We start from the raw sequence: 18,258 nt of genomic DNA on the forward strand, positions 1-18,258 counted from the left end.
TTAGTCAAGTCATTAAGTTCTGCTGGTCTCCGATGTACCTACCTGCGCTGATTTCTTAACTCTCCGCAAGGGTTTTTTGTACGGCCACAAGTGGCCACATACGCTGGCCTAAGTTAGTTTGGAGTAACTATTAGCTGGCCAAAGTAGCCTAAATGACCAAAACGGGCATAGGTAGCTAGTAATGCCCCCTTTTGAAAAAAAAACTAAACTAAAAAAATCCTAACTTACACTGGCACAAATTGAATGTGCAAAATGTGGATTTTTAAAATACTCCAGAAAAACCAAGTTGCTCCAAAGAAAAACAGAGCAACTCCTGGCCAATTTTGAGCCCATGATCAGTAAAATAAATGGTAATGAGGAAAGTAACGTGACTCAAAATAGACAAATCTCCAGGATCTGATGGATTCTACACCAAGGTATTTAAATCAATAGGGGGAAGATGTTGTAGATGCATTAGCCATCATTTTCCAAAGCTCTCTAGATTCAGAAATTGTGTCTATGGATTGGAAAATTGCAAATGCCAGTCCATTACTTAAGAAGGGAGTAAGGGAGAAACCAGGTGACTACAGACCTATCAGTTTAACATCAGTTGTGGGAAAGTTATTTGAATCTATCATCAAGGACAAAGTGACTGAGCAGTTGGACAAGTATGATCAGAGAGTCAAGATAATTGTATGAAGAGTAGGTAATATCTGACTGATGTAGTTGACTTTTGTTGAGGAGATCACCGGCATGGTAGATAGAGGAGTGTCTATGGATGTTGCCTATATGGACTGTCAGAAGGCATTTGACAAGGTTCTAGACAGAAGGGGCCATAAATTGCGGTCAGAAGCTTCCCACGGGCGGATGCCTCCGACCAAAATTTTTTTTACGAAAGTACCTGGAACGAACACTTGCACTCCGAAGCCTAGCTGCACCGCTCAGCACAAAGGCCAAAGTATTCCAGGAGTGTAACCGCATCCTGGGAACACGTGGGCCTGGACCACCAATCACAATGTGGTATTCACATTTAGTAATGGGAGCTCCGAGCTCTAAAATCAAATAAAACACAAGCATAAATTTTAAAAACACTTCATTTTTTTTAAATTAATAGAAATTGCATTAAATTAAATGTTTTGAAGAACAATTTATTTTTTGGAATTTAAAAAAAATGTTTTAATAGTGTTAAAAATAAACTTACCTTCATAGACAGGGTTTTTAATATAAAAATAAATAATACCATTGATTTTTTCTATCTATTAAAAGCAAGCTTTTACCAGGCGTAAGAGTTTGAAGGACATGAGTTGGGCAAATAGCCCAAATCTCCACCCGCAAAGGCCCTTCTCCTGGGGATTTGTGCGATCTGTCAAAAGACACTTTGACAGATCGCAAGTGCCAGGTTTAGGTGCATGCACTTCGCGTGCTTAAACCCGGAACTTGCGGGGCCGCTTCGGTCACGTGCACACATCGTATGCACCTGGAGAGGTCGCAATTTCAGGGCCAAGATTATCAAAAATTAAAGTGCACAAACATGGGTTGGTACAGTAATTGGTTTGCAGTAGGAGACAGAGAGTAGAGATAAAGGAAATGTTTGCTGATTAGTGAGAAGTGACAAGTGACGTTCCCCAGAGATCTGTACTGGGGCCTCAGCATTTCACCAAATATATTAATGATTTGGATGAAGGAATAGAGAGTTGTATATCCAAGTTTGCAGATGACACTAAGTTAGGAGGCACACTAAGTTGTGTAGGTGGGAGCAGGAAGTTACAAACAGATTAAAATATATATATATATATATATTGAGATGTATTAATGAACTGGACTTGGATATACAGGGGATAATTTCAAAGTTACCAGATGACATGGAGCTCAGAAATGTAGTGAACAATGAGAAGGATAGTAACAGAAAAGGTAAATAGGGAAGTGGCAAAGGCATCAAACTAGTAATACAGGGGGAGGAATCGACAAGAAATGAAACCATCTTAAATATAAATAAAAAAGGAAAGGAGAGCATGTGACAGACTAAACTAAGAGAGGACATAAATAGAGTTATAAAACAGGAGTGTAAAAAGATGGTTAAAAATAAAGAGAGAGGAATGGCTATAAAAATGAGTTCAACTGCACAGCAATGCACACAAGGTCCTTAATAAAACAGGGGAATTGAAAGCGATAACACGTTGTGAGGAACCAGATATAGTAGGGATTATTGAAACATGGCTACAGAAAAATCAGGACTGGGAATTAAACACTGCAGGGTACAATATATTTAGAAAAGATAGAGAGGCAAAAAAGGGAAGTGGAGTAGTTGTATATGTTAGAGATAACATCATGGCTGGAGAAAAAAGTAACACAGCTATCAGCAAGACAGAAATAGAATTCATGTGGATAGAGATAAAAGATAAAAAAGGTTCTATCAAAATAATAACGGTAGTCTTCAGAACATCTAATCGTGGAAAGGAGGTGGAGGAATAAATATGCAGACAAATTAGGGAAATGAGTAAAAAACATAGAATTATAATCATGGGGGATTTCAACTACCCCAATATTAATTGGCCAGAAGAGGTAGGTAAAGGGGATAAGGGAATAGCATTCCTACAATGTGTATAGGACTCTTTTCTAACCCAGAATGTAAGAAGTCCAACAAGGGAGGATTCACTACTGGATCTAGTAATGGGGAATAGAAACATAGAAACGTAGAAAATAGGTGCAGGAGTAGGCCATTCGGCCCTTCTAGCCTGCACCGCCATTCAATGAGTTCATTGCTGAACATGCAACTTCAGTACCCCATTCCTGCTTTCTCACCATACCCCTTGATCCCCCTAGTAGTAAGGACTTCATCTAACTCCTTTTTGAATATATTTAGTGAATTGGCCTCAACAACTTTCTGTGGTAGAGAATTCCACAGGTTCACCACTCTCTGGGTGAAGAAGTTCCTCCTCATCTCGGTCCTAAATGGCTTACCCCTTATCCTTAGACTGTGACCCCTGGTTCTGGACTTCCCCAACATTGGGAACATTCTTTCTGCATCTAACCTGTCTAACCCCGTCAGAATTTTAAACGTTGCTATGAGGTCCCCTCTCATTCTTCTGAACCCCAGTGAATACAAGCACAGTTGATTCAATCTTTCTTGATAGGTCAGTCCCGCCATCCCGGGAATCAGTCTGGTGAATCTTCGCTGCACTCCCTCAATAGCAAGAATGTCCTTCCTCAAGTTAGGAGACCAAAACTGTACACAATACTCCAGGTGTGGCCTCACCAAGGCCCTGTACAACTGTAGTAACACCTCCCTGCCCCTGTACTCAAATCCCCTCGCTATGAAGGCCAACATGCCATTTGCTTTCTTAACTGCCTGCTGTACCTGCATGCCAACCTTCAATGACTGATGTACCATGACACCCAGGTCTCGTTGCACTTCCCCTTTTCCTAATCTGTCGCCATTCAGATAATAGTCTGTCTCTCTGTTTTTACCACCAAAGTGGATAACCTCACATTTATCCACATTATACTTCATCTGCCATGCATTTGCCCACTCACCTAACCTATCCAAGTCACTCTGCAGCCTCATAGCATCCTCCTCGCAGCTCACACTGCCACCCAACTTAGTGTCATCTGCAAATTTGGAGATACTACATTTAATCCCCTCGTCTAAATCATGAGTGCACAATGTAAACAGCTGGAGCCCCAGCACAGAACCTTGCGGTACCCCACTAGTCACTGCCTGCCATTCTGAAAAGTACCCATTTACTCCTACTCTTTGCTCCAATCTGATAACCAGTTCTCAATCCACGTCAGTACACTACCCCCAATCCCTTGTGCTTTAACTTTGCACATTAATCTCTTGTGTGGGACCTTGTCGAAAGCCTTCTGAAAGTCCAAATACACCACATCAACTGGTTCCCCCTTGTCCACTCTACTGGAAACATCCTTAAAAAATTCCAGAAGATTTGTCAAGCATGATTTCCCTTTCACAAATCCATGCTGACTTGGACCTATCATGTCACTTCTTTCCAAATGCGCTGCTATGATATCCTTAATAATTGATTCCATCATTTTACCCACTACTGATGTCAGGCTGATCGGTCTATAATTCCGTGTTTTCTCTCTCCCTCCTTTTTTAAACAGTGGGGTTACATTGGCTACCCTTCACTCGATAGGAACTGATTCAGAGTGTATGGAATGTTGGAAAATGACTGTCACCTCCTTACGTACTCTGGGATGCAGTCCATCAGGCCTTCAATCCCATCAATTTCCGCAACACAATTTCCCGACTAATAAGGATTTCCCTCAGTTCCTCCTCCTTACTAGACCCTCCGACCCCTTTTATATCCGGAAGGCTCTTTGTGTCCTCCTTAGTGAATACCGAACCAAAGTACTTGTTCAATTGGTCCGCCATTTCTTTGTTCCCTGTTATGACTTCCCCTGATTCTGACTGCAGGGGACCTATGTTTGTCTTTACTAACCTTTTTCTCTTTACATATCTATAGAAACTTTTGCAATCCGTCTTAATGTTCCCTGCAAGCTTCTTCTCGTACTCCATTTTCCCTGCCCTAATCAAACCCTTTGTCCTCCTCTGCTGAGTTCTAAATTTCTCCCAGTCCCCGGGTTCTCTGCTATTTCTGGCCAATTTGTATGCCACTTCCTTGGCTTTAATGCTATCCCTGATTTCCCTTGATAGCCACGGTTGAGCCACCTTCCCTTTTTTATTTTTATGCCAGACAGGAATGTACAATTGTTGTAGTTCATCCATGCGGTCTCTAAATGTCTGCCATTGCCCATCCACAGTCAACCCCTTAAGTATCATTCGCCAATCTATCCGAGCCAATTCACGCCTCATATCTTCAAAGTTACCCTTCTTTAAGTTCTGGACCATGGTCTCTGAATCAACTGTTTCATTCTCCATCCTAATGCAGAATTCCACCATATTATGGTCACTCTTCCCCAAGGGGCTTCGCACAACAAGATTGCTAATTAATCCACTCTCATCACACAACACCCAGTCTAAGATGGCCTCCCCCCTAGTTGGTTCCTCGACATATTGGTCTAAAAAACCATCCCTTATGCACTCCAGGAAATCCTCCTCCACCGTATTGCTTCCAGTTTGGTTAGCCCAATCTATGTGCATATTAAAGTCACCCATTATAACTGCTGCACCTTTATTGCATGCACCCCTATTTTCCTGTTTGATGCCCTCCCCAACATCACTACTACTGTTTGTTTGGAGATCTGTACACAACTCCCACTAATGTTTTTTGCCCTTTGGTGTTCTGCAGCTCTACCCATATAGATTCCACATCATCCAAGCTAATGTCCTTCCTAACTATTGCCTTAATCTCCTCCTTAACTAGCAATGCTACCCCACCTCCTTTTCCTTTTATTCTATCCTTCCTGAATGTTGAATACCCCTGGATGTTGAGTTCCCAGCCCTGATCATCCTGGAGCCACGTCTCCGTAATCCCAATCACATCATATTTGTTAACATCTATTTGCACAGTTAATTCATCCACCTTATTGTGGATACTCCTTGCATTAAGACACAAAGCCTTCAGGCTTGTTTTTTTTAACACCCTTTGTCCTTTTAGAATTTTGCTGTACAATGGCCCTTTTTGTTCTTTGCCTTGAGTTTCTCTGCCCTCCACTTTTCCTCATCTCCTTTCTTTTGCTTTTGCCTCCTTTTTGTTTCTCTCTGTCTCCCTGCATTGGTTCCCATCCCCCTGCCATATTAGTTTAACTCCTCCCCAACAGCACTAGCAAATACTCCCCCTAGGACATTGGTTCCGGTCCTGCCCAGGTGCAGACCATCCGGTTTGTACTGGTCCCACCTCCCCCAGAACCGGTTCCAATGCCCCAGGAATTTGAATCCCTCCCTGCTGCACCATTGCTCAAGCCACGTATGAACCAGACCGGAGAAGGGAAGAAAAGTAGGGGAACATCTAGGCAATAGTGACCATAATATAATGCAGTTTAGGATAATAATTGAGAAGGACATAATCACAACAAGGACCAGGGTAATAGATTGGAGAAAAGCTGATTTTGAGGGGCCAAGAATAAAATTTGGGATTATAAAATGAACACCGATATTGGCAAACAATAATGTAGACCAGCAATGGGAAACATTTAAAATGGTGTTCAACAGACCCCAGGAAAAATAAACTCTGCTAAAAAAAATGGGAACTAAACACTAATGATGAATAAAAACGTAATGAAAAAATTGAGGGCAAGGAAACAGACATACATGAAGTACATGGACAACAGGGGAGAGCATGAAAAGGGGGAATGCGAAGAGATGAGGAGAAAAGTAAAGAAAAACGATTAGGAAGGCAAATAGTAACTGTGAACTTAAATTAGCAAGGAACATAAAACAAAATAGTAAAATATTCTACAGGCACATAAATTAAAAAAGGTAAGTTGGGATGGGAATAGAGCCGTTAAAGGATGATCAGGATAATATCGTCGGCAACGATAGCCAAATGGCAGATATATTGAATAATTATTTTCCTTAAGTATTTACCAGGGAGCTGGATCAAATGGACACTGGAAGATGAGATTAGAAATGATATAACCGCATTTAAAAATAAAAAGAGGAGAAATATTAAATAAACGAATCAAACTCAAAGAGGATAAAACCCCTGGTCCTGATTGATTGCACCCATGCATTTTAAAAGAATGTAGGGAAGAGAGAGCAGAGGCACTATTACACATATTTAGTAATTCTTTAGAAAAAGGTGTAGTGCCAGAGGACTGGCAGATAGCTAACATGTTCAAGGAACAGTAGACCAGTCAGCTTAACACCGGTAGCAGGAAAAATAATGGAATCCCTCCTCAAGGAGAAAATAGAAAAACATCTAGAAACCAAGAATATAATAATGAATAGTCAACATGGATTTCAAAAGGGTAAGTTTTGCTTGACCAACCTCATTGAACTCTTTGAAGATATAACAGAGAGAGTAGACAAGTGTAATGTAGTAGATGGAATATATCCCGATTTCCAAAAGGCTTCAATAATCGACTAATGAATAAAGTCAGAGCAGGCAAAGTCAGGGGATAAGTAGCAGAATGGATAGCGAGCTGACTACAAAATAGAAAGCAGAGAGTAGGGGTAAAGGGTAGTGATCTTGGGCTCAAAATTGGCCCATCCCTTTTTCCGGTGCACTCACCAGAGATGTGCCGCTTTTCTGCTTTGAAAAGTGCTCCCCCCCCCCCAAAAAAAAGAAAATCGGTCCCCACTTTGGCCGCTGCCCGGCCTCTCCCAGATCTTCGCACAGCGTGGCCAGTCGGGTCGGGGGCGGAGCCAGTGTCCCGCGCTGAAAATAGTGCTGGGACATCTGCACATGCACCTTGGAGTGTGCACGTATGCACATTAGCTCCTCGCCCCCAGCCTCTCAGTGTGCATGCTGCAGCGTGGGACCTGATCATCATCATCATCATTATACCGACTGCTGGTGCCTCCCACCCCTATCCCAGGCCGAATGGCCTACTGCACAGGCCAGCCCGCTGCCTTCCTGGGCTGAAGATGAAGGTAGGGTAGGATTTACTTACTTCTATTTTTTATTTGAATGTTTTGAAAAAATTATGTAAATATGTTTTGTCTCTTGTGAATAGTTGTGACCATTTGTCAAGCCTATTTACCTAGTGCTATTGTGAAAGAAGAACATAAGTGATGGAGGAACACAGAGAATATCTTATTTATTGAAGTAGACTTTATTTAGATAATATGGGCTCAATTTTGGTCCAGTATAATCGTTGCAAACAAATAGTTGTTTAAATTAGTTGTGAGATTAGGGAAATTTAATTCAAGTATCTTTTACTTCTTTTATTTTTATAGTTTAAGCTTCCATGAATGCTTCTGTTATATAGTAAATTAACTTTGCAAAGTTTGTCATATGATGTCCTGTATAGCTGTTTGATGCTATTCACATTCTTTAGTCAAGTCATTAAATTCTGCTGGCCTCCGATGTACCTACCTGCACTGATTTCCTAACTCTCCACAAGGGTTTTCACAAGCGGCCACAAGTGGCCACATACGCTGGCCTAAGTAGACTTGGAGTAACTATTAGCAGGCCAAAGTGGCCTAAATGGCCAAAACTGGCATAGGTGGCTGGTAACGCCCCCTTTTGAGGAAAAACTAAACTAAACTAAAAAAAATCATAACTACCTCACTTACACTGGCACAAATTGAATGTGCAAAATGAGATTTTTAAGATACTCCAGAAAAATCAAGTTGCTCTAAAAAAAAACAGAGCAACTCCTGGCCAATTTTGAGCCCCTAGAGTGGCAGAAGGTGGGAAATGGGGTCCCACAAGGATCAGTGCTGGGACCACTGTTATTCAAAATTTACATTAACGATTTATACTTTGGAATCAAAAAACACAATTTCTAAATTTGCAGATGACACCAAATACAGAGGGATAATCAACACTGAAGAGAACTGCAACAAATTGCAAGAAGGCATTAATAAACTTGCTGAATGGGTATATAATTGGCAAATTAATTTCAACATAGATAAGTGTGAAGTGTTATATTTTGGAAAGAAAAACAAGGAGCTTACATATTACTTGGAAAATAAGAATCTAAATATGATAGAGGAGCAAAAGGAACTAGGAGTAAAAATACACAAATCATTAAGGGGCCAAAATTGGTGAAGGCCCCCGCCCGCCCAAGTGCCGTCCAAAGGACTACCGATGGCCGCCGAGGTACCTGACGGTACTTTGGGCAGGGTTTTCGTCAAAAAGGTCCTTGAAAGGGCAGCGGGTGGCAAAAGAGGGACTTAAGCCGCTAATCTGGGCGGCAGCTGGCAGGAGCTCCCAATCTTGGCAGCAAAGGCGCTTGCCACCCAAGTGCCGCCAAGGATGGAGTCAGGCCCATGGAGGGTCGACAACCTGAAAAGGAAAATCATTAAAAAAAACACTGGAGCACCTTCAGGGGACCCCATCCAGGTAAGTCACTGTAAAGAAAACATTTTGAAAATGTTTACTAACCTTTTTCAGCTCTTCATACTCACCGTCAGGGATAGAACAGCTTCTAGCCAGCGGTCCTTCCCCGTTCTGGCCCCGACTCCCGTTCGCATCAACATGGTATCTTGGCGGGCAAGAGGTCAGTTGCGCCACTCAGCCATCTGCTGACATCAGTGGGCGGTTCTCGATGGTTCTCCCCTCCCACCAAATGGAAAGTGGCACTGGGCACAACTTCAAGAGGAATGTTGGCGGCAGTGGCTGGCAGTCGGCGGAAGTGGGTGATAAGGCCATCAATTTCGGGCCCTAAATGTTGCGATGCAGGTCAATAAGGCCATAATAAAAGTAAACCAAGCACTTGGGTTTATTGCTAGAGGGATAGAATTGAAAAGTAGAAAAGTTATGCTAAACATGTATCGAACCTTGATTAGACACTTGGAGGACTGTGTACAATTCTGGTCAACACAGAGACAGTGTTTCCACTTGCGGGGAAGAGCAAAACCTGAGGCCCTCAATATAAGATAGTCAGCAAGAAATCAAATAGGGAATTCAGAAGAAACTTCTTTACCCAGGGAATGGTAAGAATTTGGAACTCGCTACCACGGGGAGTAGTTGAGGTGAATAGCATTTAAGGGGAAACTAGATAAGCATATGAAGAGAGTGTTATGCTGATATAGTTAGATTAGGAAGGATGGGAGGAAGTTCAAGTGGAGTATAAACGCTTGTATGGATTGGTTGGGCTGAATGGCTCGTTTCTGTGCTGTTTATTCTATGTAACAGACTTCAGGAGTGCAATGTATCTCGATATGTTACTGCCGGTACTATTATATATGACGTGCCACCAGAGGGCACTACAATGGGAAACTTGTACACCAGCTGTATGGTCACTAAGATGTGCCACCAGAGGGCACTGCAGTGGGAGACTTGTTGGTTACCTGCACAGGTGGGCCAGGCCCAGTATAAAAGGCAGGCCACCATGTGTGATTCTCACTCTGGAGTTATATTAAATGGACTAAGGTCACTACAATTCAAGCACAATACATTGCCTCGTGGAGTCATTATCAGAGCATCCAAATACATAACAAGGAGGACATCGACAAACTGGTGAAATGGGCAGACATATAGCAAATGAAATGTAATGCAGAGAATTGTGAAGTGATAGATTTTGGTAGGACGAATGAGGGCAGGCAGTATAAATACATGATATAATTTTAAAGAGGTTGCAGAAGCAGAGAGACCTGAGGGTGTAGGTACACAAATCTTTGAAACAGCCAAAGTTTGATTATTCATGGGAGCATTATGAGATCCATATTGCAGACTAGATTTGAGGGAATGGCATATCTCATATATAGTCTAAGCATTTCAAAAGCCGCATACACATCCAATCTCATACAACAAGTTTATCACTTTTGTTTCTATTAATGAAAATACAACAATCCTGTGTTACACTGTTATTATTTCTCATTTGCAATTGATTCTTTTGATGTGATTTCATGTCAGTTATACCCCGTGTACATATAGGTAGTAACATATAGGTTAAAATGGGTGGTGTTTCATCATAGAAAGAGATTTGGGCTGGATTTACGGCTGGATTAGGAACACAATAATTGGTGACGAGTATACGAATCCAACGCAAAGATGCAGCAAACTGTGGGCATCCTGGAGAAGTTCTCCGAGGGTGAGGACTGGGAAGCCTATGTCAAACGGCTAGACCAGTACTTCGTAGCCAACGAGCTGGACGGAGAAGGAAGTGCTGCAAAAAGGAGAGTGGTCCTCCTCACGGTCTGTGGGACAGCGACCTACAGCCTCATGAAGAATCTTCTGGCTCTGGTGAAACCCACAGATAAGTCGTATGAGGAGCTGTGTACTTTGGTTCGGGAGCATCTTGACCCGAGGGAGAGCGTGCTGATGCATCGGTTCTACACGTGCCACCGATCTAAAGGTCAGGAAGTGGCGAGCTACGTTGCCGAGCTAAGGCGACTTGCAGGACAATGTGAGTTTGATGGCTGCCTGGAGCAAATGCTCAGAGACTTTTTTGTACTGGGCATTGGCCACGAGACCATCCTTTGAAAACTTTTGACTGTAGAGACACCGACCCTCAGTAAGGCCATTGCGATAGCACGGGCATTTATGTCCACCAGTGATAACACCAAACAAATCTCTCAGCACACAAGTGCTAGTAATGTTCATAAATTAACTGGAACTGTGTTTGCGAGCAGAAATGTACAGGGCAGAAACCATGAGTCTGCAACTGCCAGCAGGCCTCAGGTGACCCAGGTGACTCAGAGTCCGCAACAAAGGTTGAATGCAAGGCAATTCACAAGTTGTTGGCGTTGTGAAGGCTTCCATTCAGCCTATTCATGTCGCTTCAAAGAGTATGTTTGCAAGAGCTGTGGAACAATGGGGCACCTCCAATGAGCTTGCAGACGAGTTACAAGCTCTGCAAAACCTGCTAACCACCACGTGGCAGAGGAAGATCGGTCCATGGTGGACCAAAGCAATTTCGAGCCTCAGAGGAGGCAGATGCTGAAGTACACGGGGTGCACACAGTTTCGACGAAATGTCCATCTCAATGTAAAATTGAATGGCTTACCCGTAACCATGGAATTGAACACTGACACTAGCCAATCCATCATGAGTAAAAAGATGTTTGAGAGACTGTGATGCAACAAGACACTCAGACCAGCCCTCAGCCCCATCCACACGAAACTGAGAACATACACCAAAGAGCTTATCACTGTCCTGGGCCATGGTCAAGGTTTCCTACGAGGGCACGGTGCACGAACTGCCACTCTGGATTGTCCCGGGCGATGGCCCCACACTGCTTGGAAGGAGCTGGCTGGGCAAAATCCGCTGGAACCTGGATGACATCCGCGCACTATCACATGTCGATGAGGCCTCATGCACCTAAGTTCTTAACAAATTTCCTTCCCGTTTTGAGCCAGGCATTGGAAACTTTTCTGGGGTGAAGGTGTGGATCCACTTGGTCCCAGAGGCACGACCCATTCACCACAAAGTGCGAGCGGTACCTCACATGATGAGGGAGAGGGTGGAAATCGAGCTGGACAGGCTGCAAGGCGAGGGCATCATTTCCCCAGTGGAATTCAGCGAGTGGGCCAGCCCGATTGTTCCAGTACTCAAAAGTGATGGCACAGTCAGGATTTGTGGCGATTATAAAGTAACTATTAATCTTTTCTCGCTACAGGACCAATACCCACTACCAAAGGCAGACGATGTATTTGCAATGCTGATAGAAGGCAAAACGTTCACCAAGCTCGACCTGACTTCGGCCTACATGACGCAAGAGCTGGAGGATTCTTCGAAGGGCCTCACCTGCATCAACACGCACAAGGGACTGTTCATCTACAACAGATGCCCATTTGGAATTCGGTCGGCTGCAGCGATTTTCCAGAGAAACATGGAGCGCCTACTCAAGTCGGTACCACGCACGGTGGTTTTTCAGGATGATATATTGGTCACGGGTCGGGACACCGTCGAGCACCTACAAAACCTGGAGGAGGTCCTCCAGCGACTAGAACACGTCGGGCTGTGGCTGAAGAGGTCGAAATGCGTCTTCATGGCATCAGAAGTGGAGTTTTTGTGGAGAAAGATCACGGCGGACGGCATTCGGCCCACAGGCGCCAAGACAGAGGCTATCAGGAACGCACCCAGGCCACAGAACATCACGGAGCTGCGGTCGTTCCTTGGACTCCTCAACTATTTTGGTAACTTCCTACCGGGGTTAAGCACCCTTTTAGAACCCCTACATGTGTTATTGCATAAAGGTGAGAACTGGGTATGGGGAAAAAACCAAGTAATTGCTTTTGAGAAAGCCAGAAACATTTTATGCTCCAACAAGCTGCTTGTATTGTATAACCCATATAAAAGACTTGTTATAGCATGTGATGCGTCGTCGTACGGAGTCGGGTGTGTATTACAACAAGCCAACGTTGCGGGGAAGTTGCAACCTGTCGCTTATGCCTCCAGGAGCCTGTCTAAGGCCGAGAGGGCCTATAGCATGATTGAGAAAGAGGCATTAGCATGTATGTTCTGTGTAAAGAAAATGCATCAGCACCTGTTTGGCCTCAAATTTGAGCTGGAAACCGATCACAAGCCCCTTATATCCCTGTTCGCTGAAAACAAGGGGATAAATACTAATGCCTCAGCCCGCATACAAAGGTGGGCATTCGCGCTATCAGCATATAACTATACCATCCGCCACAGGCCAGACACCCAGAACTGTGCGGATGCTCTCAGTCGGCTACTATTGCCCACCACGGGGGTGGAAATGATGCAGCCTGCAAACTTGTTGATGGTGGCGCAGCCCGCAGACTTGTTGATAGTCATGGAAGCGTTTGAAAATGATAAAATCACCTGTCACAGCCGCCAGATTAGGACTTGGACCAGCCAAGATCCTCTGCTGTCCCTAGTAAAAAACTGTGTACTGCATGGGAGCTGGGCCAGCATCCCCATTGAAATGCAAGAGCTAATCAAGCTGTTCCAGCGGCAAAAGGACGAGCTGTCCATTCAGGCAGACAGCCTGTTGTGGGGTAACCGCATAGTGCTACCCAAAAAGGGCAGGGAGACGTTCATCTCGGATCTCTACAGCACACACCCGGTATAGTAATGATGAAAGCGATAGCCAGATCCCACGTGTGGTGGCCCGGTATCGACTCTGACTTAGAGTCCTGTGTACGGCAATGCAGCGTGTGTGCTCAGTTAAGGCACCACCAAGTTTGTGGTTCTGGCCCTTCAGACCATGGTCAAGGATCCATGTCGACTATGCGGGCCCGCTTCTTGACAAAATGTTCCTGGTGGTGGTGGATGCTTTTACAAAATGGATTGAATGTGAAATAATGTCGGGAAGCACCGCCACCGCCACCATTGAAAGCTTGAGGGCCATGTTTGCCACCCATACTGGTCAGTGACAATGGGCCATGTTTTACCAGTGCCGAATTTAAAGAATTCATGACCCGCAATGGGATCAAACATGTCACCTCGGCCCCGTTTAAACCAGGCAGAGCGGGCAAATAGTGCCTTAAACGAGTCACAGAAGGCTCACTCCAAACCCGCCTGTCCCGAATACTGCTCAGCTACCACACTAGACCCCACTCGCTCACAGGGGTGCCCCCGGCTGAGCTACTCATGAAAAGGACACTTAAAACCAGACTCTCGCTGGTTCACCCCAACCTGCATGATCAGGTAGAGAGCAGGCGGCAACAACAAAATGTAAACGATGGTCGCGTCACTGTGTCACGGGAAATTGATCTGAATGACCCTGTGTATGTGCTAAACTATGGACATGGTCCCAAATGGATTGCGGACATGGTGATAGCGAAAGAAGGGATTAGGGTGTTTGTAGTCAAACTAGACAATGGACAAATTTTCAGAAAGCACCTGGACCAAACGAGGCTGCGGTTCACAGACTGCCCTGAACAACCCACAGCAGACACCACCTTGTTCGAGCCCGCAATACACACCCAAAGGATCAACGACACCACCCCGGACCAGGAAATCGAACCCATCACGCCCAACAGCCCAGCAAGGCCAGGCTCACCCAGCAGCCCTGCAGGGCCAACAACACGCCAGCCCAGCGAGGGCACAGCCAACACACCAGAACAGACCGAGGCGGTCCACCAGGGAAAGAAAGGCTCCTGACCGCCTCACCTTGTAAATAGTTTTCACTTTGACTTTGCGGGGGAGTGATGCTGTGTATCTGTAAAGCATGGACTCCCATGTTCCACCACCAGGGAGTGCATCCCCTGAAGTCCCAATGGATCCCAGCATCCCTTGGGAGCACTGTATATAAGTCAGCCCCTAAGGCCTGTTCCTCACTCTGGAGTGTCTTAATAAAGACTGAGGTCACTGTTTCTTTAATCCCACTGTGTGCAGTCTCATCTGTGTTAGGAACACAATATACCTGATCGACAGCCAGACAGCCTCTCCATCTGGGAATGAACCAGAGATTACAAATGCTAATCAGGCCCTGGCATTAATTTCGGCAGAGCCTGTGGGACACCCGTTCTCCCGGGTTTTCCGACTGCTTTTCAGCCCGCTTGCTCCCTACCATATCCAATATAAGATTTTGGCCCAGTTTAACTTCTCATTCAAAAGTGGGGTGCAAAAGAAAATAAAGCAAGGCCCCCATTTGAACATTACCGTACAAATTCTGATACAAGTTTTGACTGTGGAATCAAATACCAGGAACTTTGTACCTTATTTTCAGCAGAAATGTCAAAGGCACAGTATAAAGACCTTATTGTTTTCATGTAAAATAAAACTTCTTTAGGAGCTACAAGGATAGAGTCTGTTGGAAACGAAGGAAGTAAATATTGTTCAGCTATGACTTATTCTCCTGTCCAGACTTTCTTCAACTCGCTGAGCACAAAAACCAGCGAAAAAATAAATTGAAATATATATAAATAAGGAACATGTGGAATGTGGTATAATATATACAGAATGATGGATACTTTAGAGTGATTCAAAAACAACAGTCTTAATTTGCAGTGCCAAATATATATCACAAATGCCTCCATCTAAATCTTTGGATTAAAGTGTGGTCTTGTACTGACTTGCCAGCATTTGTTGCTATAAATAATATGTTGATTCACTGGTATAAAAGGGTTTTATTCTGTTTTTGGCCCAATTTTTTACTGCCAGCAGCTGTCAGTATAGATGCAACTGTCAGTGCAATCCATGTCTATGATATGAGATGACATTCTCATATGAGGATTAACGGCTGAGACACTTTTCTTTTTCACACACGACATGGAAGAACTGTCAAACTAATTTTTCAGCAGACTTATGGAAAAGATGTCGGCATTATATTTTAGTGGCATGTGTAAACACATTTATTAGATATATTTTTGTAAATCTACTACAACTTTTAATGGAAAATTCACTATTTGAAAATATGAATAACCTTTAATTTTACTCTAATGCAAATTACAATTTGAGAAGCCACTGCGCATCATTCACGTTGTATAAGGTACCAAGAACAATTTTTTGAATAAATTGGGTAAAAATCAAATAATATCACCCACTGTTTGCTCAAGGACTGACTTGTGACTTACCACTTTTGAGAGAGTGGGGTAACACCACCAGTCTTTAAATAGAAGAAGTAATTGTTCAAATTAATCAGCTTACAATCAGAAATGAGCTGTTTGGCTTTTGCTAGTAAGTCATGTAATATTTCCACTGGTCCTTAAACGATAAGACAGTTTCTTAAACAGTAAGGGGATAAGGGTTTATGAGGAACGGGCGGGAAGTGGAGCTGAGTCCATGATCAGATCAGCCATGATCTTATTGAATGGTGGAGCAGGCTCGAGGGGCCGTATAGCCTATTCCTGTTCCTATTTGTTCTTATGACCCAGAGGAGTGAGAAGGTCGGGGCGGATGAGCGGCGAGTATTTGTGGCGAGATGCGGTGAATGTTTATGGAGGAGGTGCGACAGATGAGGGTGCGGGGCCCAGAAGAGCCGAGAGCCCAGGTGCAGCACGGGCCAGCCCACACTGTGATAAGTGTGCGCACTAGGTCCATGCAGCAGAGCAGGTCTCCAGTCGCCTTGGTTAATCCTTGCCACTGAACCAAGACCTAGCTCTGTCAAGCCCGTGTGGTGGCTGGTGTGCAATGGTCACCACACGTTAAAAAAATTCACGCACATTCATCTTCCACCCTTCAATTGGAGTTCAGGATTGGAGTCCAGCCTGTAATTTACACACAGGCTGGACCCAGTCTCTACACTCATCAACATTTGGGAAGATGAAGGATATATTACTTTCCTGATTAACCCTTGCCACTGGATAAATACCTAGCTCTGTCAAGCCCATGTGGTGGCTGTTGTGTAATGGTCACGTTAAAAAAATCCATGCACAGGCATCTTCCATCCTTTCAACTGGAGTTCAGGACTGGAATATCGGGTCCTTCATTGAAACATTTGTGAACTCATGTGGAAGCAAGTCATCCTCGTTCGAGGGACTGCCTATGATGATGATGATGATTTACAGGGCAAGCAAATGTGGCCAGAATTTTCTGGGGTCCGTGCGGGCGCAATTTGAGGCGGGTCGGTTGGGAAGTTTGAAATAAGTTGCAGCAGGTTGGGAATCTGCCATCATCTCACTCCACACCCCTTTCCCTCGGGCACGTTTGCTGGTATGGCACTGACCAGGCCAGCAGGGGGCGGGTGACCTAATTTAAAACATTACCACATTGTTGTCAGACACTTACATGCCTTTTCCAGCCTACATTTCAAATTTCCCTAACTGCCCACAGGATTCAGTGGCCATTGCTAAAACTAATTGGATGACAGCATGAAATGTACTATAAAAGCTCCCACCTCACATCTGATTACTTTCTTCAGGCAGAAGCTGCTGCTGACTGCATTTCCAGCCCACATTAAGCTTTCTACAGGCTGCAAGTGTTTGCAGCAAAGTCGCTATCCAATCTCACCTCATTGATATAACCTAGCACTCCATTGACAGATTGCGGATGTCCTTTGGGTTTTGGAGCTTCTGATGGCCCTGCCAAAGTCTGCTCCTCCTGTAGGGGCAGACTCAGCCATCGCTGTCTGAGGAGGCATCTGGGGCTCTGACTGAGGGGGTCGCAATGGGGGCGGTGTAAGTGCTTTGATAGGAGCCCACACTTCCATGTCCCCTCTCATCATCATCCCTCTCATGGGCCACCCGCACTTCCCTGCTAGCAAGGAGCTGGAGAGCACCTTGCTGCACAGCAGTGGGGTCATGAGGATTCATGTCTGGATTGATATCCCTCTTAGACAGGAGGTCTATGAGCTTCTGCCATCTATTCTCCTTAGATTGCCATGAATTCTCCATAGAGACCATGTACTCCTGTGAGTGGTGCATTAGCTGCTCCATGTAGGTGGCCAACCTATCTATGGAAGAGCCTACAGTTGCTATCGCCTGCGACACGGTGGTGCTCATGTTAGAGAGAACATTTGCAGACATCGCGGTCGCAAAACCTTTCAGAGCCCCCTGCACCACTTCCTGCACCTTCAGGTCTGTGGCCAAGACTGCAATTTTCCACTTCTGGAACGTTGTGGCATATGCCCCTACTGCTACTGAAACCCTAATCAATGCCTTCAATACCTTCATAATTGATCTCTAATCCTCTCCTTGCTAGAGTCCTTACTTCCATGCCTCAGAAGCCATAGCTAATCCAGGAATTTACAGCCCTTGTCCTCTCCTGCACAATGTCCTACACACACATCACCCCTGTGCTTTCTAAGCTTCACTAGTTCCCTGTGACCCAGCAAATCAATTTCAAGATCATTGTCCTCACATTCAAATCCTTTCATGACCTTATTTTACCTTCC

This window comes from Pristiophorus japonicus, chromosome 4 (assembly GCF_044704955.1).
Source record: "Pristiophorus japonicus isolate sPriJap1 chromosome 4, sPriJap1.hap1, whole genome shotgun sequence".
NCBI lineage: Eukaryota > Metazoa > Chordata > Chondrichthyes > Pristiophoridae > Pristiophorus > Pristiophorus japonicus.